Raw genomic sequence first — 26,587 nt, 5'->3', positions numbered from 1 at the left:
GCTATATTTGCATAAGCAATGCTCTAGCGAAATGGCCCATTGCATTCCTCCAATCAGTTTATACTTGAGCCAAATTTTGGACGTACTGTGACATACAGAGATTCTTTTTTTAGTCGCACAACACGAATGTTGAATGCTTTACCAGACTCAATATTTCTTACTCATTTCGATATGCAGGCATTCAAAACCATTGTGCATCGGTATCTCCCTTTCAATACAATCCACATTTCCTAATTGCTCGCACTGTGTACAATAGTTATAAGGGTATTCAAATACCCTTCAGTGGACGGACAATATAAACAAACAAAAATTGAGGCGGTGAAATTGCGTCACATTAATGCAGAACTAAATAAAGTCAAAAATTTCGAATAATCGTTATATTTTATAAAAACAAAGCCCAGTTGTGCGTTCTTGCGTTATTACCAAGTTCTTGCGTCCACCTAAGTTCTTTTTTCAAAAATTCGAGGCCACTTGATGCCACGACAGGAAAATGGTACTACACACCCTCTCTTAATAAAATAACTTCTTACAAAATCCTACACAAAGTACTATCACTTTTATTATCCTGTCGTTATGATCAAAGTCCCGACAACGCTATAGCCGACAAGCAGGCGGCGCACGCCCTTAGCACAATGCGGTGTAGGCCAAATAATTGCCTTCGAAAATTAAATGAATGACGTGAAGTTGGAAAATTGATATTACGCTAATTAAAATGCAATAAACTGAAAAATTGCATCATGGACGCATCCACAGCATATTAACTTGTGCATATCAAACGAGCGCAACTTCTTCGTCCATCTTTAAAAGTACTACTTTGACGAAGTTTACTCTCTAGGTGGATCTTTCAGCGCTAGTTTTGTTTCTCATCGACGAAGAATGCGGCAGTACACACCACCCCCCTATACATGAACGGATTTTATGAGCGGTCGTTAAACAATTGCAAAGATGAAGATGAAAAATCAGGAATGAAACTATTCACTTTACCAAGACCAACAATAGCCGATGAATGCAACTAATTCGCTAATGAAATTAGTTTTTAAAGACGGCAGCAAAGCCATGTTCCTATATATGTATAAGCCAAATACCGGCTTTGTGGTTTTAATGTTCTTTTTTTGTTGTTGTTGTGTCTTTCCTACAATTCCCCAAATTGATTTTCTACATTCCACAATAAGTTACACCTAGAGCATGCTCATATTATATATGTATAGAGAGAAGTGATGGGGATTGGGATGAAATGGGTGTAAGTGTATTTATTAATTCAATCAAACGGAATTCCCAGCAGATACATCAGCTAGATACATTTCGAAGTCGAATCGGAGAGATAAACGAAAATTAAATAATTTTACACTTCTAGTGGCTGGAGTGGTGTTAGCGATTATCCCCACCTCCACGCCATCCATTGCATCGCTAGCCGGCAAGCAGTCCCGTAAAACCACCTCACTTCCAACTAACGAGCTCCCAATTCACCAACCGGCGCGTTCATAATTGGCCAAGTGCGAGGTCTACCTGCGACTATACACCATACGATGACGACGACGCCTCTTTTGATCGCTCTGAACCTAACCGCGCACAAGGAATTTTGCAGATAATCCAGCTTGTCGAGGTTAACTGGAAGTCGTCGCTGATGCTGCCGCCACCGCCGCCGCCGTTGTACATCTGCTCTATAGCCGTGGAGGAGTAACTAATTGACAAACAATTGGTTCTGTTCCTGACTCTCCCATTGCCAATCCTATCCCCTCATCCATCGACCGATCCAAATTCGAATGAATGTGGTGTATACCTTACTATAGAAACGATCAGTAAAGTGATATAGAGGGATCATGGCTTTGCAAAAAGAGAGTTCAGAGATACGGCTCGCGCGCAAATCGATCGCGCAGCTAATACTTAAGACGAATCTTAATCGATTCGGCGCGTTTTCAGATTGCATTTGCGATTGTTCTGTTCTTGTGGAACAATCGACGAGGTGAGACGCGATGACGAACGACTACGGTAGATTTTTGTTTTTGGGTTGTGACGTTGTAAGAGGTACGGAAGTATAGAACCACAGGCAGTGCTGTTGCTGTTGCAGTTGCTGGTGCTTTTGCACCAGCGCACTTTAGAATGACGCGAAACGATTTATTGAAAGGGTATATTGTACGATTTGGTGTTTCATTGGTATTGTTTAAGCATTTAGGTGATAATTTTACAATTTATATTGTATGAAGATCGAGAACTTTATGCCTGTTTCTCTAGACTTAAGTTTCATAGACATAATGGGCGTGGACCTAATGTCATCTCACCGTTAGACCAAAATCACCAGAGTGTGTTTTTCACAAATTTGTATGATACAAGTACTGTTATTTTTATTGCAGTGGGAAAATTGAATGAATATGTATGTAATTTAGAAAAAACTTAAAATATAAGCAATTGAACAAAAGCTAAGTAATTTAATTGAACATAGTGTTTTATAAACAAGTATTTTGATGTTATCTTTAACACCCTTCCTCAAACGCATTGTACTCCAGCTTTTGTTCTTAATTTCTCGATTTTGAAGAAGGCATTGGCTTGGTAAACATATCAGCTATCATTTCTTCACTGGGACAGTAAGTGCATATAATATGATGCAGGGCTCAATGTTAGCCCTATAAACGAAACTGACCTTCAGTCTATATGGGGCTCAGATATTCTTACTTCGTGTATGGTATCACCGAAGCCTTTGCAGAAAAAAACAGTTAAAATAGGCAAGCAACCATGGTATGATTGGGAATTCGAATCTGCAAGGAAAAAATCTTTTGCCTTTCTCTTCCTGTTAAGAAGATGCAATTCCAATTACGCTAAAATCATGTATCGCGAGGCTAACAAAAACTACAAAATTTTATACGCTCAAAAACAAAAGCGTTATTCACAAAATTTATCTTCAGCCCTGGTTAACATCTAAGACAGTCGTTCCTTCTGGAAAACTGCCAAAGTGCTGAATGGAGCCCTGTTCTCGCAAAATATCAAAGTGGAAGCTGGAGAGTTAGCTACACATTTCAAAAAACTCCTAAATCCGCCACCAAATCCAAACCCCATGGAATATGCACTCCCATATCAACAGGACATTTTCTTAGACCGATCTATACTGCTCGAAGAGGTTACAAGTGTCATACACCGATGTGGATTGAACAAAGCCCCTGGTGAAGATCGCATATCGTATGAGTTCTTCAAGAACGCTTCAACAGATTTTTTAGTAAAACTAACATCGACATTCAATTTTATTTGGTCCACGGGAGAAGTCCCTGACAGTTTTAAGAAAAGTGTAATACTACCGATTTTAAAAAAAAGGAGATCCAAAAAATCCCAGTAACTACAGAGGTATATCGTTTTTAAACACTGTCATGAAAATCTTCACAGGCATCTTACTTCAACGTTTAACAGACTGGATAAACGAAAATGACCTGTTAAGCGAATTTCAAACCGGCTTCCGCAAGGGGTACTCAACAGTAGATAATATCTTCTCTCTAACAAGTATTGCTCGTATGTATGTGGAAAAGGGAAAAAAATGTATGTGTTCTTCGTAGACTTCAAGGCAGCTTTCGATTGCATAGAAAGAAGATCTCTATTTCTCAAACTAAGCAACCTTGGAGTTTCAACAAAAAAGTTAAGAATCTTTCAAAAGCTCTACGAAGAAAATAAGTCGGCTGTTTGGGATGACAATATATTCTTTCAAATTGGTTCGAACCAACAACTGGTGTAAAGCAGGGATGTCTCTTGAGTCCACTCTTCTTCTCAATTTATTTAGACGATCTAGTTACGGTTCTTCCAGGAGGAGTTCTTTTTGATGGAATGTCCTTAAAAATATTGCTCTACGCTGATGACATTGTAGTTCTCTCTGAATCTCTCAACATGCTCGAGATCATGATAAATAAACTTTTTTTGTTACTGAAAACTGTGGAACCTAAAAATAAATACAGCTAAATCAAAAGTAATGGTGTTTCGAAACGGGGCGGGTCGTCTTGCAAGGAATGAAAGTTGACTTGGGGAAATGAAAAACTGGAAAGTGTTAAGGAATATAAATACCTCGGTGTTTGGATTACTCAAACGCTATCATTCAAAAAGCATTTACAAGAAAAACTTAAAGAATCCAAACGCGCGATAAACTGTAATTGGAAAACAGTATTCTGCAATCGAAATATAGCTTCAAGTGCAAAATACAGAATTTTTGAGGCAGTAGTCAGATCAATTATGTGTTATGCGGCACAAGTTTGGGGTATTCTCGAGTTTGAAGAAGTAGAAAAACTCTTACGTTTTTTCTTAAAAATAATATTCAGACTTCCAGAAAATCCACCAACGTACATGTTGCACCTCAAAACTGGTCTACCTCCACTGTATTTGTAAACTCTTGATTTACACAGAAAAACAGAAAAGAACATTTTTTTGATGATGATGTTCCACTCCAACTAGAAAATGAAGATTATTTAAGAATAAACCTGCAAACCCTTTTAAGTTAAATTGAAGACTCAGCTAGAAATGCTTTCATCGAATATTGTCAACAAAGTCAAACAAGAAGCTCGTATAAGCTTTTAAACCATTTACTGGGAGAAAATAATTACTTTAATGACCAGAAAAGTCTAGATGTTATCAGTACTGTCTTTAAAGCGAGATGCGAACTCCTCAGACTCAATTACGTACCCTACATAAGCGAGCAAAATACGGAATGCACCTTGTGCAATATGAGAACTAGAGAAGACATATGTCATTTCATTGGCATATGTCCTATTTTAAACTCAATCAGAAGATCAATATGGAGAAAAAATACTCTTAATGAAGATGAAATTCAGGGTATTCTTAATGGCGAAAATTGGACACTTCTTTACTTCTACATCAAAACTGCCTATAAATATCGAAATCAAATCATAAACGAATCTTTTTGATTCTGCCTTTAATTTTATAATCAAAAAATTAATTTTTATATTGATTGTATTAGTTTATCTATTTGCTATTAATGTAAACTTTGCGTTAAATTAACTCATACTTTGTATTAAGAAATATTATTGCTCTCTTTTCGGCTAACGGCACGTGCCAATGCTCTTTTGTGATAACTACCAAACTATGTAATTACTTCTTATAAATGTAAATAAAAATCACACTTACTACTACTACTACTACTAATATGATTTTTATCAACGTGGTCCTTGACGAAATGAATTTTAGTGTCGATATGCTTGGTCCTGTTGCTTAGTATCTGAACTTTTATTAAACGTAGACAACTCTGGTTATCTTCAAATATGACGGTTGGTGAAGTTTGTCAAAATTTCATATCATCGAGTAGCTCAAGAATCCAGATAGCTTCCTTGCATGCATCGGATAATGCAATAAAACTGGAATCCTGTGGAGGAAAGTGACACACATGTTTGCTTTTTGCAACTCCAACTTATGGTTCCACCATCGATCTGAAGGATATAACCAGAATTAGATTTTCTATTTAGCCTATCTTCTGCTCAATTCGCTGACATATTACTTAATTTTAAAGAAAAATCTATTGTGCCTTTTAAGTATTTTAAAACACGTTTAATTTCAGTCCAATCTTCTTGGTAAGGGCAGCTTACTTTTCTTGCCAAAATGGAAACGGAAGCGCAATATCAGGCCTTGAATTCACACTCAAATATAGGAGAGAACCTATTAATTGTTGGTAATTTGTATTATTCAAAAGATTCTCTGATTGAGTTTTTCCATATCCAGGGTGAGAGGGAATTAAGATATCTTTGAATTATCAAATCCGAAATCTTGTAATAAATTTTGAATGTTTTAACTTTGCCGAATGTTAAAATTTAAATTTTTGTCTTGAAAAACTTCCATGCCTAAATAACAATGAACTCCTCCAAGGTTGCTTACTTCAAACTTTGTTTTAAGTAAACTCTCAACTTCATCAATTTCGGTTTGATTAGAATAAATTAATACATATGTCTGCCCTTCCTCGTTCGAGCATTTTACGTAAAGACATGGTTCTGCCTTGCTTTGAATAAAACTCCCATTTACGATGACATTATGTAGTGTTTTATTCCAAACATGGGCTACCTGTTTCAATCCATACAAGCTTTTTTTAGCTTGCAAACGTACTTAGTGTCCCCTTCCTCAAAACCAGGAGGTTGTTTCATATAAATGGTTTCATTTAAATCTGAGAGAAATGCATATGGCTAACTTTCATACCCTTAGAACCAGCTATGGACAATAATGTTCGTAGAGTAGTTTGTCGAACAACAGGAGCGAATACCTATTCATAGCCGTATTCGTACTTCTGACTAAACTCATGGGTGACCAAACGAGCTTTATATTTTTGGACAAAACCCTTGACATCACGCTTGATTTTGTAAGCCCACTTACAACCAACAATGTTAACACCTTCTGGAGGATTAGTCAAATCCCAAGTGACATTTTTCTGCAAAGCACATATTTCCTCATTCATAGCAATTGTCCACTCACTTTGTTGGTCGCATACAATCGTTGTAAGTTTAGGTTCTACTGTGGATGAATCTGATGTTGAAGCTTTAAAACCCAGTCGATCGGGGTCTTTGTTTGACCTTTCTGACCTATGAACAAGACCCTCATCCTCTAGATTTGGTATTTCTGTTGTGTTCCCGGTACTGTCAGAGTCTATGTTGGCATCTAAATCTAGACTATGGAATGAAGTATCGTCTTCTAAAACTAGTTGTTGTTCTTGCGTGTTATTGTCCTTATCGTCATGGTCATTTGAAGATTTCTTGCGACGAAGAAATTCAAAATCTATATCAGAATGGTGATATACCTCTGGCTCAATCTTGTTAGTAAATTTAGTGTCTTTTATAAATTTAACGTCTCTGCTTTTTGTTATTCTCTTTGTTTGTATGTCCACTAAACGATATCCCTTCGAATTTTCATCATACCCCACAAACGTTAAGACATGGGCTTTTGAATCTTGCTTTCTACGGGTCTCTTTAGGAATCAAACAGTAAGCTTTTGAACCAAAAAAAAAATTTGTAGATGGCTTATGTTTGGTTTTCTACCTTCCCAAAGTTCGAATAGAGTAGAGGGAATTGAACTGGATACCAAAACATTTTGTAAATATTTCGCTATCATAAGCGCTTCTCCATAAAACACATTTGTCATTTTTGCTTCAATCAACAAACAATGAGCCATTTCCACAAGCGACCTATTCTTCCTCTCGGCGACACCGTTTTGTTGTGGAGAATAGGGTACTGTGTACTGATGACGAATCCCTTTTTTCTCAAGATAATGTTTGAGATTTGTCGAGGTGTATTCCCCAACATTATCAGAACCAATAGTAGAAGGATATCTACAGAACTTGTTTTTGAATAGCTCGAGATAAATTTTGAGTTTGTCGAAAACTTCGGATTTATCGTGAAGTAGATACACTACTGTGAACCGGCTATAATAGTCTATTTTGTGCCAATAGTGCTGACAATTCTGTGAAAAATAAATTCCACAAACAGAGCCTTTGCATTGGAAGGTTGACGTAGTCGGAACAGCCCATTGGATGAATCAGCTACCCCAATTTCTTTTCCGGTCAATGTCTGGATACTGCAACTTGCGTCAGAGAATAGTAGTTTGAATCCCATCTTTAGCATTTTTGTGACAAAACGAAGGAATGAATAATACATCCTTCACGTCGACGATCACCTTTTCACCTTTGCTGTTGAAAATAGTTAAACGACGAAGTCCTTTGCCGCTGGAAACAACGGATTGTCCATTCGCCACAGTCACTTTTTCACAAACGGACTTATGTATCTATGATGGCAAAATCGGATTCTCGTGCGCTGATGTGACAGGTGGCTCCGGAATCAAGAACCCAAAAGTACTTATCGTTAGCCGAAGAAAAGCAATAGTTACCAATTTTGACTATAATGTTTTCTTGAGCTTGTTTAACTTGGTTGTTTTGCCTCAACTTCTTCAGCTTCCTGCAATCCTTCTTGATATGTCCTTTAGCCTTACAATGATGACAAACCTTTCTGTTGCGTTCTTCTGGACTTGCAGACGACTTCAAAGCTGAATTATTTTCTGAAAATTGATGTGATTGACGCTGGTATTCATCGATTAGGCTAGCTTCGACAACTTTAAGCTAAAACCAAAAACCAAAATAAAAAAAATCGTCCCAAAACATTATAAGCCCCCATGCCCGTATTAAAAAAAAGCTCAGCCACGCTATATAACCCCTCACCCAATTCGCTCCACTTAGTAAAATCTGCCTAAAGTATCTGTTAAACAGATAAAATGGACCGCACTTCAACTAACCCAAGCTCAATAAATCCGTTGGTCAGTTGTTGTAACAATTCCCAATAAATTTCAAACTTTTTTGATTCGCCTACGATTGCTCCTGTCGATTGTATATATGTACGTAGCTAGTTTCCAATATTCTTTTCCTCCACTCAACCCGTATTACCAATCTCGATTCCTCCACCTTCACCACATCATCGCCATTGCCATTGCCACCATCAAGTCGTTCAGCTTCGAATCCGCACGTATTCAATGAATTTGAATTGTTCTCGCATAAACAAGATGCACATTTTCGTATATGTATATAAATGGAGGCACTGCATCCGATATACTGAAGGTGGGTGTACCGAGTATAGAGGAGTAACCCAGAGTAACCACAGTGGCATCCTAGAAACAATCTCCTCCACAAGAAAAAAAAAGCATCCATCCACCACAAAACCTGCAGAGGAATTTCAAATTTACGAATGCCTCGAGGGAATCAATTGTGTGCCCCATAAACTTAGGCACGTCGTTCATCTGGAATACTCTACAGCGGACCAACAGATACATATAACCTCGCTGTCTTCCAGTGCTATGGATCGAGTTGGTCGGTCGGTTGTTCCTTGAGTCCAAATGGTGTTGTGATAACCACTGCCAGAGGCCATTTAGACCATGGATGCATACGAATAGCTTTGGCTTTGGTTCTCGAATTCGTTCAATTCATCTGACATCGAACCCCAAGCGATGACATTCGATCTGGTCTTTAGCCTGACACTCTTGAATCTATCGTCTTCCCTCTCCTCAACACGTGTTATTTATATTTTCAGAGTATTGAAACAATTAAAGTGAGTCTCTATCGATATATGTACATATGGGTAAGCTATGTCTGGCTCCCACAATAGTCTTGTTGTAAGTTGAATCAAAATAAAAAATATATAGATAAACTAAGACGCCGCAGACACGTTCCTCATTTGTTTCATTTCATAATTGCACTCTCATTTTCGGATTTAGAAAAGAAACAAGGAGCCGCAGAAATTTTAATTAAAAGTGCGCATGGAAGATGCCACATTAGACGAAAATTCTTCTACAATAAAAACCTAAAGACCAGAGACAAACAATGCTAAGGAGGAAGAAGAACAACAGCCAGCGTCAAGCTGCTGAAGCACTGAAGCTGCAGCTGTTGCCAAAATAGCCAAACGTTGTCTAATTTTTGTGTTTTCTGTGACTCTCCCGTCTTCAGTGTTCAGTCGTCGTGGAAAGAATCTTCCCTCAGAATTAAATAAAATAAATAATAATACAAAAACAAATAAAATAAAAACAAACATTATTTGCAATGCAGCGGGACGTGATGGCAATGTTGACACCTTACGTGTCGGGAATGAAAAATGATTCTTGTAGGTGCAATATGGCACCTACCTACATGTGAGATATGAATCTTTGTATAATAGGGTTGAGCTTTGGTTTTTGTTTTTATTTTGCTAAAAATTTAGATAGGTACAACATTGCAAAAGATTCGGTGGTAATTAGTACGACTTGACGACACATGAAGTTTTCTGAAAGGGCTGAGGGCCCCATTTATGAGACGATCGAGACGCACGTTTGGTGTTGTAAGAATATACACAATGTCTAAATTGCATGTAGAGGGAGCAGGAAACGTCCGCCTGTCATTCTTGAAATTATGGAGGGAATTCGCGGAACGTAGATAAGTGACAGCACGAGATTTAGTTGCAGTAATTGGACAAATTAATTTGTGAGCTTGTATCTCAAAAATATATAAATACATACAATTAGATAGGTACATCTTTGGTTTTTGTTGTTTTTTTGGTCGGTGTAAATAAATATTTTTAAAATGTACCTATCCCTAATTTCAACACAATTCTAGTCTCCCACGTTCCCTAGGAAGTAACTTTTAAAATGTACCCTAACTTTCTTTTGTTGAAGTAATCCAGTAAAAAAATCATGCAATCATTTTTAAAATCTGGCAAATGTAGAGAGTGACTTTCCCAAAGAGTATTTTTGATTCTTCTTTTAAGGTTTGGTATGGATTTCAATAGGGCAAGGTTTAAAGTATTAAAGTCAGATATCACCATTGAAAACACCAGTCAAATTTTTTAATGTGCAATACCTCTGGATAAACTCCTTTACGGGTTGATATAGGGTTAAAACTATCTATTATGTCCTCTCCCACTTTCGCAAATCCGTTGCTGTGCTAAGAATATATGCAGTCACCACGCCACGCAAGTTCAATGACTTCGAAATATTTGAATAGAACATCAGTTTCTAACTTAAAAAAAAAAATTAAAGTTTGATTTTCTAAAAATGTAAGTACATAAAACAAAAATTTTATAACCTGCAATTAGCTTTCATTCGATATATTTAGTTTTTAACAGGTATTCAAGTCGAAAATAAATGTGTACAACTTTTATTACTCTTATTAACTTCTCATAGGAAGTTATTGTAATGGGTCTGATTTCTCAAATTAAAAATTTTGATATTTCTCGACGTTTCAAGGTCGATAGAGTCGAAATAAAAGATTTTTAGAAAGATGTCTGTGCGTGCGTGTGTACGTTCGGACGTACGTGATATCAAAGAAATATATTTTTTGAAAAACATCCACTTAACGGTTATTTTTATAAATCAACAAAACTGAAAAAAAAAATTTGTCTCCTCCAAAATTTTACGACTAAAATATGAGTTCATCTCCAAAACAAATTTGCGCAACGAAGAATAATATTTTTGACATCTGATAAAACATTAAGAAAAATCGAATTGACAGTTTTTTTATAAAAAATAAAAACCTAAAAACAAATAATAAAAGTTGGTAAAAATTGATTTTCGACTCAAATATCTTTTCAAAACTATGAGATATTGGCTTTAATTTACTTTTATCTTCCAAAAAGTATTGTTGTTAACATTCAGTAAAATTTTGAAAAAAATCAAATTGACAGTTTTTTTTTACAAAAAATTAAAAACCGAAAAAAAATTAACAAAATTTGTTCAAAAATGGTTTTTTGACTCAAATATCTTTTAAAAATTTGAGATAACGCTTCTAATTAATTTTTACTTATAAGAAATATTGTTTTTTGAAAGGTTTGTTTGTTTTCAAGTTTATTAAAAAAGTTGTCAATTGAATTATTATAAAAGATTTAAAAATTACCAAGAATATTTTGCATTTGATGAAATAGTTTGATTTCATAATTTATTTTTGCTAACGAGATTTTTAGTATAAAATCAATTTTTAACCAATTTTAGTAGCATTTCTTAATAGTTTATATTTATTATTTAAACAAATTAAAATTGAATGAATGAAATTTATTTGAAGTCAATATTTCCTATTGTTCAATTAATTTTTACCAACTTTTGTTAATTTTTGCTTGGGTTTTTATTTTTTTGTAAAAAAACTGTCAATACGATTTTTCTTAAAATATTAATGAATATTGACAACAATACGTTTTAAAAGACAAAATTAGTTTAAAACCATAATCTCAAATTTTTGAAAAGATATTTGAGTCGAAAATCAGTTTTTATTAATTTTTGTTTAGGTTTTATTTTTTGTAAGAATAAACTGTCAAAAAAAATGTGCAAAACCTAATTTGCAAAATGCTCAATTTAATGAAAGTGAGCATGAAATGTAAAGAGTAATAATCGAGAGATAATAAGCGATTTGGGAAAAGTAAAATTGTAGGTAAGTACGGAAGAATAAAAAAAAGCGCATACGAAGTGTGAATCGCTAAAAGTTTTATTTCAAAGCTTGAGTTAGCCCTTACACACAATTACGTGTAACAAAATGCAAAAATATCAATATTTTTCGTAGAAATTTTGAAAGGCACTTCAATTAAAATTAAATATACATATTCCTTAACTTCAGTTTTTTTCGTTGACTGCTTTCTGATAAAGCCCGTTAACTAAAATATCAAATATGAAATTATGAAAAGTTACTTTCAAATCAGTAAGTTCTTTGACAGTTATACTGCCAGGTACTTTTTTATGAGTACTACCTTTTCCAAAGAATTGACAAATCCTGCAAGAGTAAATCAAGAGTCCTACTGAACCGAAGGCGCTCTGCTCCGTCCAGTGCGAGGACGTCTCCACTGTACAGTCTATCTACAGTTTTACGGCTAACGTGGTAGATTAGAGGAACCGCCTCAGCCCTCGATTGTCTAAATAGAAAAACGCTTCGGGCGGAATGTTGCCACTTAAACGTGCACTTTCGTAGTACTCATTGTTGGGGTAGTAAGCCCCAAAAATTAGCTGTTAGTCGACGACATCGCTCTCGAAATGTGATTCCTACCAAGCTCCAGCAAGAAATTATCTGTTCTGTCTATGTTGCCTCTATTGTATAGAACCGGGTTGGAATAGTAATGTTTGTACTCCAACTCTGGTGTTCTCTGTAATCCAAGGCAACGTCACAGACATTGTCTCTCAAACAAACGAATCTTTTCCATTTGAGATGGGGCAACGTTGAATCATACTCATGGGAATCATAGGCCGGATAAGGACCATGTAACAAACGATCCTCACCCTCTTGTCAAGAAACACCCTCCTGCTAAAAAACAACCGTTTTGTCAGGGCAAAGGCTCCACTAGCTCTGGCCAGAGCAGCACTCATATGTCTGTCGAAATACAAGTACTGATCCAATCAGATGCCAAGGTACTTTACTACACTTTTATTCACCAGTTTCTGGTCGATTTGGTCCAACGATCACTAGATTTTTCCAGTTCTTTCTCGTATCCCTTAAGTATCCATACAGTGGAGTCTTGAACAGAATAGTTTCGAATTTCTGAAAGTTGATTTTCAACTTCCAGGCATCGCAATATTGCTTAATCTTGTCGAAGTCACTCTGCAAAAGTCTCTTGATAACCTCAATTTTTGGGTCCGTTCTGTAATCAATTAGGTCGTCGACGTACGCTATTGTCTGAGTCAGACTTGACATCAGATCACTGGTGTAAATGCTGAATAAGATCGGCGAGTTAACCGCTCCCTGTTGAAGACCATTTTTAATGTTAAGGTCCCCTCCATCCTTGACATTAATTGCACTCATGAATGTTTAAGAATTGTATGTTACTAGACCCTTGTTCTCTACGGCCTGTTTATTTTATTTTAATTCTCTGACTGTGTTGCCAATATCAAAATAATTTTCATGAAAATTTGTCTTAAGATTTGGCTGTCAGGGAATTTTGGGAAAAAAATGTCAGTGTATGTTACATATCTTAAACGATGACATCTAAAAATTTAAAACGTCTCGTCTGAAAATAGGAACAATGACGTTTCTGACAATATCGTCACACAAAATTTTAAGTTCACACTATTGTAAGATATTTGAGATATACTTAATTCTTCTGTTCTTAAGTACATAACTTTACAATTTCAATTAAAAACACATCTTTAAGAAATGACTCATTAACATCACTCTTGAGATCACATGGATTAAAAACAAAAATTACACAAAAATAAATCCATTCAAATTGCATTTCAATTGGACTATAAATTAAACTCCATGTCATTTAGCTCAACAAACTCCTATCGAACATAGAAATAAACTTTTGTTTCTCTATTTTTCGTGTCTCGCAATGAAGGCAAACTATTTTCATATATTCAAAAACAAAAACACCTAAAAATAAAACAACTAAGGCAAATCACTTCAAATGAGATAATCATGCTTTATAATTCGACACTAAACGATGCGCGGATTTATCTGATTAACGCAACGCTAAATGTTTTTAATGTACATGCGAAACGAAAAGGAATACCCCATCAGCCGAATCCTTCGTCACAAACACAAAATCCTTAAATAGATGTGTAGAGAGACATACTATACAATATATTTATAAGTACTCATATCGTATCTATGGCAGATAGATATACCAAGGGTATCGTATACGTAAGTGAAGATAATTGGAATTGGCTCCTATACAAAACAAATGCACTCTCATGGAATATCCAACACCCATATAGCCAGCCCTAACTTTAAGACAATAGAAAACCAGCGCTCTGCAAGAAGTCTTTGCCGCCGAACTGAAACGCCCCATACAATAACCATGGCTGTATTGAGCAAAATAGCGCCTTGGGGGATTTTGCCCTGCTGCATATTCATTGCAATGCAAACATGCCAGACTGATGACTTCCCATCCCGTCTGTCGATTTGTCTTGCTTAAAAGTTTGTAGGTTTTCGTGTTGGGTTAAAAAGTTGTCAATTGAATTATTCTTAAAAATTTTAAAATTACCAACAAAATTTTTCATATAAAGAAATAGTTTAGGTTGAAAATCTAGTTTTGTTGAATAGATTTTTATTCAAAAACAAATTTTTACTAATTAATAGATAAATGAAATTAATTTGAGAGATGTCGTACTATTTCTTGTAGATTTTAACGGACTGTTGGATTTTTATAAAAAAAAACTACTGAATATCGAAAACAATATTTTCTGTGAAACAAAAACAGTTTGAGGACAATATTTTTAATGTTTGAAAAGCTATTTGAGTTGAAAGTTAATTTTTACCAAGTTTTAGTATTTTTTTGTTGTTAGGTTTTTATTTTTTGTAAAAAAACTGACAATTCGATTTTTCTAATAATTGTTCTAAATGTTGAAAACAATATTTCCTATAAGTAAAAATTAGTTCGAAACCAAATTCTAAATTTTTGAAAAGATATTTCAATCGAAAATCAATTTTTACTAAGTTTTGTTAAATTTTCTTTTAAATTTTTATTTTTTGTATAAAAAGCTGTCACTTCGATTTTTCTCAAAATTTTACTGAATGTTGAAAAAAATAATTTTTAAAAGACAAAATTAGCATCAAGTCAATATCTCAAATTTTGGGAAAGATATTTGAGTCGAAAATCAATTTTTACCAACTTTTGTTAAATTTGTTTTAGGTTTTTATTTTTTGCAACAAAAACTGTCAATTCGATTTTTTTTCAGAATGTCAACAACCATATTTCTTATAAGTGAAAATTAGTTGGAAGCCAAAATCTCAAATTTTCGAAAAGATATTTAAGTCGAAATTCAATTTTTACCAACTTTGAGTATTGTTTTTTTTTTTAGGTTTTAATTTTATTATTTTTATCTTACCAGATCTTAAAAACTTTATTTTTCGATGCATAAATGTGTTTTGGAGATGAAATCATTTTTTATTCCTTAAATTTTCGAGGTGAAAAATAATTTTTTTCCAGGTTTTTTGATTTATTAAAAACTTTTAATCGGATTGTTTTCCAAAAATATTGTAGGTTGGTATCACATTACAATATATTATATAAAATTTAAGTCTCTAGCACCATTGGTTGTGAGATAGGATTAAATAAAATGTTGACGTTTTTTTTAACTGCTATGGTAAAAAAACCACACACGGACGTACGAATGTACGTACACACGCATGCACAGACATCTTTCTAAAAATCTTTTATTTCGACTCTAGGGACTTTGAAACGTCGAGAAATGTCAAAATTTTCATTTCGACAAATCGGACTATTACAATAACTTCCTATGGGAAGTAAAAAATTACGGATTGCCAAAAATATAACAAACTAATCTATGAACTTTCATTGCCACCTCTAGATGAGAAATTTCACATCAAGCATGTAGTATTCATTCTTGATTGAAGCAGAGTTGTTTCTTGGTGGCGCCTTGTGATCCCAGCAGTTAAAACACCATTTTCAATCTGGCCGTTTCGATATACGTTTCTCTGTGCGGCTGCTCTTTTTTGGAGGAGCAGTAAGGTGGATTTGGTAGATAAAAGACAGATCGGAATTGTTGTTTCTGTCTATTGTACGACAGGGCTTTAGCAAATACATACGGCATCCTACAACTATGACTATGACGGCGGCGGCGGTGGCGGCAGTATCTTTCCATTGGTGAATTATTTATAATTTCCTTCATTTCGCAAAAATTCTGCGCTTGCGAAAGTACAATGCCAAGAAAATATAATGCAAGTGAATTTAAGAGATTTCCTTACATTCATACAAATATATACATAAATTCATGCGAGTGTGCGTTTTTCTCTATATATATCTATACGCGAATAGGAAAATCTCTAATATATAGCTTTGGAATTCGATGCCTCCTAAAAGCCTGACACTTTGGATTTATTGCGCTCCACGGAAAGATACATTTCTAACGTTCTTTGTCGGAATCTCAATTCGACTCGTATCGTCTCGGCTAAGCTCCACTACCACCACCGACCGTGTTCGGTCTTCTCGCAAAACTCAGCGCAATGATGATGGTAATGCACTGACTAATGGAATCTTAATTTAGCCAACACAACAACAAAAAAAAAGCAGAAACAAAACGTTCCATCGGTTATGCAATGATAGTTCTACTTCTTCGCAACCTACTCGGACTCGGTATATTGTTTCCCTCGAAATCCATGCGTGTGTTTGAATGAATCGCTTCGATGATGACGTTGCTTGGTGCGATACACGCCACAAAACGTTTTATCCCCATACAACTAATGCCAAATTGAAGTTTAAGGTTTATGGTTGCATTTGCTATAAAGAATTAAGATGATACAAAAAAAGTACAATTTATATAAACGTACGACGTACGTACGAGTATATGTTCAAGGACATTAGGGATATTAAATAAGCGTTAAGAGCTGAGGAATTGCCTTGAAGTTAAATAAATGATGCGATAGTGCTGGAATTTTGTAAAAGGAATTTATCAAAATAATTAAGATGTTTGGAATGATGAGTTACAGCATGAAGATGGAGAGAAAAATGAAAAAGTTAGCTAAGTCTTCCAACTTCGTATATAGCAGCTTTGGAATGTGTTATTTTAATTATCTCTTAGCTTATTGAATATTTTGAAACCTAACCCATATTCCTACTCGTTTCAGTTCAATGTAGTCTTAAAATTGATTATCCAATAAAAGGTGTTTTGTTGGAAAATCTATCAGTATAGTAGGCTTTTACACGAATAACAATAACTATATCCGTAGTATTTAAACTACCGATAAAAGTTAAAGTAGAATCTTACTACGGATGGGTTTTCGAAATTTATACGAGTCTCGAATGGGTTGTATATGATTTGTTCTCAAATGTTGGTACGATTGATATTACATTTGTATCTCGAGGGCTGTGTTCGTTGAGTAGTTGTGCATTTGGGATCATGTGTTTTCCATTAGTTTTGTTAATGAAAATGGACTAACAAGAATTATTTTGCAAGAGAAAACAATAGAATAGATAATTAATTGCTAGGTTTCCACCAAAGGTTTATCTTAGTTTCGATTAAATAAATCTTTTTGATGCTTTGACCTCACAAGAAGATTACGTTTGGCAGAACTTCCTCAAATGCAAATGGTGTTACGATGTTTCTTATGATATGCAAGTGAAATCATCTGATTCGTGTTAAACAATGAAAAACTGAATAGTTCAGAACCATATAAGAATATGCTACCTACTCTATGTGCAATTTTTTTTGTACACAAACATGCAAACACACAGACCATAACGCATTATCTGTAAATCCAACTCCTCCACACACGTTTTTTTTTCACAAATTTTGACTCGACTCCGATCCCCGACCAGAATCGAGGCAAATCAAGCTCATTTCAACTCGATTTAGGTATATAAAGAATTTAGGAGAGCTTCAAGCTCGCTTCAACACCACATGTTAATGTAGTAGTCTACGAACAAACCCCCTTCTTGAAGTTTGTATTTTATGTCAAATTGTTTAGTTAAAAGTTTGAAATCGACTATAACATTATACAGACGTATTTTCTAAATTTTGATAGTCAACTATCAAAAATCAGCTAACAAATTTTCACCCTTGTCTGAATTTCGCTATTTTTTTTTTATTTTTTGATAAATTATTCTGGCAAATATTCAATTGTACCAATTTTCAAATATAAAAAGTAGACTATTGTGGATCGTTTTTTTTGGCCATTTCTCACTGTACTATATATAAATATAAAGATAAATTGGATGGCGCAACAGTCCGTTGTGAACCAGGGCCTAGTGACTTTCAAGTCGCAACCATTCCTTTGTGCGAGTACTGTTGTCAGGAATGGAAGGGACCTACAATTTTAGGCTGAATCTGAACGAATAATTTGAGAAAGCACTTTTTCATGACAAGAATTACTCTTCAAGGAATTGTCAATTCCTCGCCAGAGGCAGTACCGGCGAAATTTTTTTTTTTTTTTATATTAAGGTGGCACAGGCAGGGATTGAAAACAAGACCCCTTGCATGACAGTCCAACGCAGTAACCATCATGCCACGGGTACAACACTGTAATATATATGGAATACCAAAAAAAAAACGGTTACTTTTTTGGTAAACTGTCATTTTGTATCATATTTTGACATTTAACAAGTAAATACTTCGCCATAAGTGGACACTTTTCAATAAGACAAAAGTTTCCACACAAACATCGAAACAATCTTAATTTGAGAGACAAATTTCTTGGCCGTGTTATATCATGGAAATTGGTCACCAAGATTTTGTGATTTAAACATTTAGTTGTTTTAAACAATATTCCAAAATGTCACATACATGTTATTATTTAAAATATTTGACATTGCTGACAATCCAATTTGCAGCAGCAATAAACGCACAATATTTCATTGAATAATATTTAGTCAACGTCAGCTCGTTGGTAAATCCTTTTCAGAGAACTAACAATTCTAATATTCGTGCAGTATATTTTTATTGGAACTTTTGAGTAAGTAGAGATGGAAGAGATCACAATCTTTTGTGAATGCATTCATTTAAGATCTCATGTTTGACAATCAGTTGATGCCTTTGTTTTGAGAACTAAAACATTCTTTTAAGTTTAACGAAGTAAAATAAATAATGGCCCTCCGGGTTGGGGGTTGTGCCGTCGGGGTGACTTAATGGCCACGTAAAAGCTTTTATAGTTGCGAAGCATCAACAAGTCTCGGATACGGACGGATTTACTGTTGACAACTAACGCAAACGAATTAAGGACAACGAACTTCGGATCTGCACGTGGAATGTTAGGTTTCTTAACAGACCAAGTGCGGCCGAAGAATAAGCGGAGGCCCTAGACCGCTATAAAGCAGATATCACCGCCATCCAGGCAATATGATGGGATGGGCAAGGCAAAAAGTGGATGAAAAACTGCGATATTTATTATGGTGACTGCTACCACGAAAACCAACAGCGCTAATTTGGACGCGGCTTTGTCATTGGAGTCAGACGTAGGCCAGAAGTCTTGAGCTATGCGCGCACGCCACCACAGAAGAGAAAGACGACAACACCAAAGATATGTTGTTTTAGCTCCTAGACAAAACATATGAGCAGTGAGCTAGCTACGATAATAAAATAGTCCTTGGCGATTTAAATGCCAAGCTAGGAAGGGAAGACATCTTTGGTGGAATAATCGGGAAGAACAGCCGGCAAAACAACACAACAACACGAAACATCATAGTAGCCAGTACTCGTTTTCCACACCTCAACATCCACAAAAGAACTTGGACTTCTCCAGATCAATCTACCCTCAACCAGATTGACCATATTGCGATCGACGCCAGACACGCTTCCAGCATCATTTATGTCCGAACTTTCCGAGGAGCTAACATCGACTCGGACCACTACCTCGTTGTAGCCAAGGTAGCACTTCGGATTTACAGACCCAAGGCAAAAAAGTGACATGCTGGAAGAAGGTACAACGTCGAACGGGTACAATCACCAGAGATCTAGAGTTACTAGAAACCTCTCTCGAAGTTCTCTGCCGCCAACACAATGTATCGAAAACCAGTGGCAACATTGCCAAGATGCAATCAGAGAAGCCGCCTCTGATGTGCTGGGTTTCAAACAGCCACCAACCTGGTTTGATGAGGAATGTCGGCAGGCAAATGCAGCCAAACAACAGGCATGCAAAGTGGCGCTGCATAAAAGAAAGAGAGCTGCTCATAAACTCTATGAGCAGAAGAGGCGAGAGGAACGCTGACTTCTCAGAAGGCAAAAGAAAGGGCATGACAAGCGTGCGGTCGAAGATGTTGAGAGGTTTAAAAGCAGGAATGAAGTTCGAAAATGTTATGAACAGGTGAACCGAAATTCACAGGTACATAAACCTAGAACCGAAGGCTGCAAAGACGAAAGTGGAAATATCATAGTGGAACCGCAGTCAATGCTGAGGATATGGAAAGACCATCTTCTGCAGACTGTATATCGGCGACGAAGAACTGAATTTCGCTGTCAGGCAGGATGATCCATTCAACATAGACGACGAAAGATAACAATCCCGACTTAGACGAAGTAAAGATTGCCATATTTAAGCTGAAGTCTAATAAAGCCACTGGAGCGGATGGCTTGCATGCCGAGCTCCTTAAAGCCGCTGGAGATAAGTTGGTAAGGAGCATGCACCAACTTATCTGTAAGATATGGTCGGAAGAAAGCATGCCCGATGAATGGAACCTCAGTATTGTTTGCCCGATCCTGAAAAAAGGAGACCCTCTTAACTGCACCAACTTTAGAGGCATCAGTCTACTTAACATCACCTATAAAATCCTTGCATTAATTTCGAGTGCCGCATATGACAGCATCTACAGGGACGAGCTGTAAAGAGCCTTGTCTAGTTTTGACATCCCTGCCAAACTCGTCCGTTTGTGTTCGATGACCATGGAGAATTCACGCTGCTATAAAAAGGTTGAAAACAACTTAACAGAACCTTTCGATGTCAAAAAAGGTTTTAGACAAGGTGATGTGCTATCATGTGATGCGCCCACACGTCAACACTAGAGGCACTCAAAAGTCTGTCCAATTACTAGCATATGCTGATGACATTGACATAATCGGAAGAACTCAGCGTGATGTCAATGGGGCTTTTGTGAATATTGAGGCAGAGGCGGCAAAAATGGGTTTAACGGTTAATGAGGGCAAAACAAAGTACATGCTGTCGTCAAGAACGGACATACAACACCGACGTCTTGGTCAAAACGTCACCATCGACAGACGTAACTTTGAGGTAGGTCAAGGACTTAGTCTACCTAGGCTCCGCTGTAAATGCAAAAAACAACACCAGCGCTGAGATCAAACGCAGAATAACTGTTGCTAAGCGCTGTTTTTTTGAACTAAGAAAGCAATTGAGTGTTAAAGTCCTCTCGAGGGAAGTGTTGCTATATAAGACCCTTATCATCCCCGTCCTGCTAAACGGTGCAGAAGCATGGACTATGACAAAAGCAGATGAAAGCACCTTGGGTCGCTTCGAGAGAAAAGTTCTTCGTGTGATCTTCTTCGTATGCATCGAAGTATAGTGGAGGAGAAACTGGAACGACGAGCTGTGTGGGCTGTACAGTGACGTAGACTTAGCCAGAAGGGTAAGAGTCCAACGACTAAGATGGCTGGGTCACGTAGAGTGCATGGAAACCAATGCTCCGGCCCAGAAAGTCTTCGTATCCACACCCACAGGACAGCGCAGTAGAGGAAGACCGCGGATCAGGTGGCGCGGTTTGTTGGGTGAGGCTCTAGTTCACACAGGACTGTAGCGCCACTTTAAGTAAGTAAGTAAGTAAATAAATTAATGAATTCTCAAATGGGATAAATGAATGCATTTTATAGACACTTTTTAAAATAAAGCTTGAAATTTGACAGTTTAGACTGTTCAGACTGCCGAAATTAACCTCCACAAGACTTGATTTTCCAATACCTGTTGAATTAAATTAACCATAATTTTTTCCCTAATTTAAATCTAAATTCGACATTTATTTATACCTCCTTCGAACATTGAACCCACAATCACCTTCACTAACTCCAAACGCCTACAACCCCGACAACACTATCAAATTCGACACATATATGTATTTTGAACATATGCATATAAAATATATATATATGCGAAATTTCCAACAAATTCAGGGTCAAAACTTGTCCAACAAGTGCCATGCTTCGCCTTGCCTAACCTGGCCACAATCCAATTTTATGCTTTTTTACAATTTAAATTCGAATTTGTTTCACCGCACTTGGAAAGGTGTATAATTCTATGGCATACACCACGCGGCGGCCGCCACAGCCAGAGAACCCTTTTTACACCAACAAAAACAAAAATTGCAAAAAGTTCCACAAATTCAGAGGGAAATATTATTATTCCATATCGACCCTCATGTACCTCTACTACCACCAACTTGTGCTGTCAATCGGATTATTTATGGGCACGTTTCGAGCAACCACATATCCCGTGCCCTTACACCAACGGAACAAGGTTTTTAATTTTTGTTTTGTATGTTTTTGTCAACTATATTCTCGCAAGGTGCTTCTTTTCGATCCACATATCGGAGATATGGGCTCAGGCAGGCATTACCATCATGGCGTGGGTTATATTATTAAGTCATACATTGGGATGGGTCAGGTTAATGGGGTTTCTACTTAACACTATACACAACACACCACACCACAACAGGTACCTACATATGCCCGTTCAAGCCTTCATTTGATTATTATCTCGTCAACAGTTTCTATTGCCAATATTCCACCATTAAAATTGACCAATTTTATAATTTATTGAACATTTTGTCTGCGGTGTATAAAGAAGGAGCGGGATAAAGGGGATTCCTTACCATCGACTTACCACAGCCAGACTCGAAACTCTCTAGTCCACCAAAGTCCGGACACCTTCTATACTAGCGAGGATTGTGTTTATATTGAATTTAGTGTATATGAAACTTGAATGCGACCAAAGTCGTTCGCCATTAGGTTGGTTATTTATGCGATCTTGACAGATTATTTCGTTCAGTTTGGTTGGCTTTATGCGCTGCACTCGCTGTCAAATGCGCGTTGGTGTCATTGCAGCTCTTACTCCTACTAACTTCTTTTGCTATATAATAACCAATTTCGCAGCTTCAGATTTAGCTCCAAAGGAGGCCATAAGCGCGTGAGTGTGCACCAAAGATTAATTTATCGGCTAATAGTACACGAATGTGTCTGACGTCGAAACGACGACGCTGTGCTACAAAGAGTATTCTCTTGTATAGTGGAACCGAACGGTGTTTTGCGCACCGCAGCCGTTTCGGTGTTAGGGAGGTCTGATGATGGAGCCGCTTGTTTAAGTTTTTTATTTGATCGCGTGTCACACACTCTACCTCTATGCATTGAGAGCTGAACGATTTGTTGGCAGAATATTTTTCATAATGAAAATCATTTCAATTAATCACCAACGTTTGACACTTGTTACATGAGCGTTATCACCTAAAAGTGCTAAGCTGTCAAATTGAAGAAAAACAAACAAAACAAATTACAAAAAAAAGAGTGGTGTCTGAGGTGGTTACGCTACTTGAGGAGGCGTTAATGTAATTTGAGAATTGAGATTGTTTTTTTTTTTGTTAATTTTTGTTTGGATAATGTACAGAATTTCAATTGATAATCTAAAGGTACAATGTAATTTACGCAGGTACCTTGGTACATGAACCATGCCATATTAAACTAATTTGACAAATAAACTTCTTTTTGTGGAACTTGCCAGTTGTAGTTTTAATATTAGGGCTTTTTATACTTGACGGATTTCTTGTCACTGCAAAGGTATGTTTAAATAACTACAGGTTATAAGATCAATATATATTCTAGTAGTAGGGTTTACATTCTAGCAGTTACATAGGCTAGGAGATGAATTGGGTCGGATCCACCCTAATAGGTTTAAAATTCTCTGTTTTAGATTTCCATAATTAATAAATAAATGCAAGCAGCTTGGTTTTGTCACTTAAATTGCTGTACCGTGGTTTCAAAAGATTGATTCTAGCAGCCAAATTCTAGTAGATACATAATATCCGTTACATATTTTAAGAAAAGATTATATCGAGTATTTTCTAAAACCAAATTTTCTAGCAGCTATAAATTCTAGGAAATAAATACAATATTGCTGATTTAATTTCGGGAATAATTTGGTTCTAGCAGCTTATGCGTTACATATAAATTCTACAAGCTGATTTGTACCAAGTATAAAGAATCCAGTATGTAGATTTATTTATTTAATTATTTATTCATCAAGCTGTGACACAGCTCTTAAAGACTACTTAGAACAATAGTAAGTTTATATAAATAATAATAAATAAAACAAAATAAAAAAAGAATGTACAATTAACATTAACCACCGAAGTTTATTATTAATAACAATTTTTTTTTAAAAACAGTTCCTACTTAAATATAAATTAAAGTCGATAGCATTACAAACAGAATTAGCTTGTCTTAAACAGCGAGTTAAGGGTTCATTGATTCCATAATTGACCCTATAAAAGGGTACACAAAATAAACGATTATTACGTAATTCACGACAAGGAACATGATAACCAATCAACGAAAGCAAGTGAGGGCAATTGATTTTATAATTTATTAAATCTGTGACAAGCATTACATCGAAATAAATACGTCGTGATTCTAGGGATAGAATACCCAACAACAAACACCTGGTGCTATATGAAGGCATATCCGTGTTCCAACGCAATATCCGAATTGCAATTCTAGTAAAGCGTTTCTGAATTCGTTCAATTCTCGCCGAATAAGTTTTATACATAGGTTTCCAGGTAGATGAGCAGTATTCTAAAATTGAGCGAACATATGAAAAATATAAGGCTCTAAGAGTATATGGATCAGAGAAGTCTTTAGCGTTCCTGGAAATAAATCCAAGCATAGAACTGGCCTTAGAAATAATATAGTCAATGTTATTAGCGAATTCGAATTTTAAATCAAAGATTACACCCAAATCTTTTTTCTCAGTGACTTGTGTTAAGGTTGACCCAAAGAAAGAAGAAAACATAATTGGAGAGGTTGTTAGAACACCAAACGGAAAGATTATTAAGATCATTTTGCAGCTTTATACAATCGGAAATAGAATTAATGAGCAATAATAATTTAAGGTCGTCAGCATACATCAAACAAGAACAATTTTTAAGACAACTAGGAATATCATTGATAAACAAGAGAAAGAGGAGAGGTCCCAACTGACTTCCTTGTGGGTCACCGGAAGTAACAAAAACAGGGTTGGAAGGTAAGGTAAGATTTGAACTATGTAAATAAATTGGAATGAAAACCGATGCTATGCAATTTGGAAATTCATATTGAGTGATCAACTTTGTCGAACGCTTTCGCGAAATCAGTATACACCACGTCACATTGTTTTCCTTGTTCTAGAGCTTTGAGTACATAATTAATAAAAATTATAAGATTAGTTGTAGTTGATCTTCCACTGATAAAACCATGCTGCAAAGGCGAGATTATTTCTTTCACAGAAAAAGTATTATTTTATAAATAATTTTTTCGAATAGCTTAGGGCTCACAGATATTTTGCAAATTGAACGATAGTTGGTTACATCATTTTTGGATCCTGATTTAAAAACGGGATAAATAAAGGAGAGAACGGTTGAAAATATTTCAAGGGAGATTGCTAAGAAAATAGAGCATTTTTTTTTTTAAACAATAGAAGCATTTCCATCATACCCAGAGTGTTTTTCTTCATGTAACTTTAAAAGTTCAGATAATATCTTCTTTATCAACTGATAATTGGATTATATTATTCAATTGAGATGAAGACATGAACCAAGGCCTCGTTTGATTATAAGAAGGATCAAAGATGGATTGAAAAAAGTCAGCAGAAAAATTGCAGATTGTGGACGGATCACTAGATGTTTGACCATTATAACGTATAGAATTCGGAATTCCGGTGGAACTTTTTTTGTCATTTATAAAATTAAAGAAACATTAACTATTTCTTTTTACTTTAGATTCAACACTTAAAATATATTGGTTGTATAAGAATTTATTGAGAAAATTGAATTCACGATTACACCGAAGATAAATATAATAAAGATAAAGTTTGAAAGCTTTATTTTTTCGATTATTCAAATTAATAAGCTTTTTCATGCAACATTTTCAAACATAGAGAACCAATCAACCCTATTTAAAAAATTTGAGACATTAAGAAAGTTACATTTATCATAAATAAGAAAAGAAGTAGTTTCAGAAATTTGCTTTATATATTCTAAGAATTCAAATGATATGCAAAGTACAAGATGATTTTCGGAGTTAGGTAAAGGAGGTGGAGTAGGGCTGTCAATACTCACACCGAACTCAAATCAAGATAACGATTAAGTTTATTACGAAAACAATTAATTTGTTTGAGCCCAAATCCAGCTAGAGTATAAACAACCACACTCTCGCAATCACTAATAACATTAAATAGTATTAAATATTTATCATCCGGATCAAAGACCCAATTTACAGCAGGTAAATTAAAGCTAGAGATTTTATAGGATTTTCAGCTGCGGGATTCTTATGGTTTGATTTAAGCAGTTGAATATTCAATTAGATAAATAAATTGGGTGGCGTAACAGTCCGTTCGAAAACAAGGGCCTGGTGACTGACAACTCTCAACCAATTATGTGTGCGACTACTGTTGTCAGGGATGGAAGGGACCTACAGTTTTAAGCTAAATCCGAACGGC

The sequence above is a fragment of the Eupeodes corollae genome, chromosome 2 (assembly GCF_945859685.1).
Source record: "Eupeodes corollae chromosome 2, idEupCoro1.1, whole genome shotgun sequence".
Lineage (NCBI taxonomy): Eukaryota > Metazoa > Arthropoda > Insecta > Diptera > Syrphidae > Eupeodes > Eupeodes corollae.
This window is presented reverse-complemented; position numbering follows the sequence as displayed.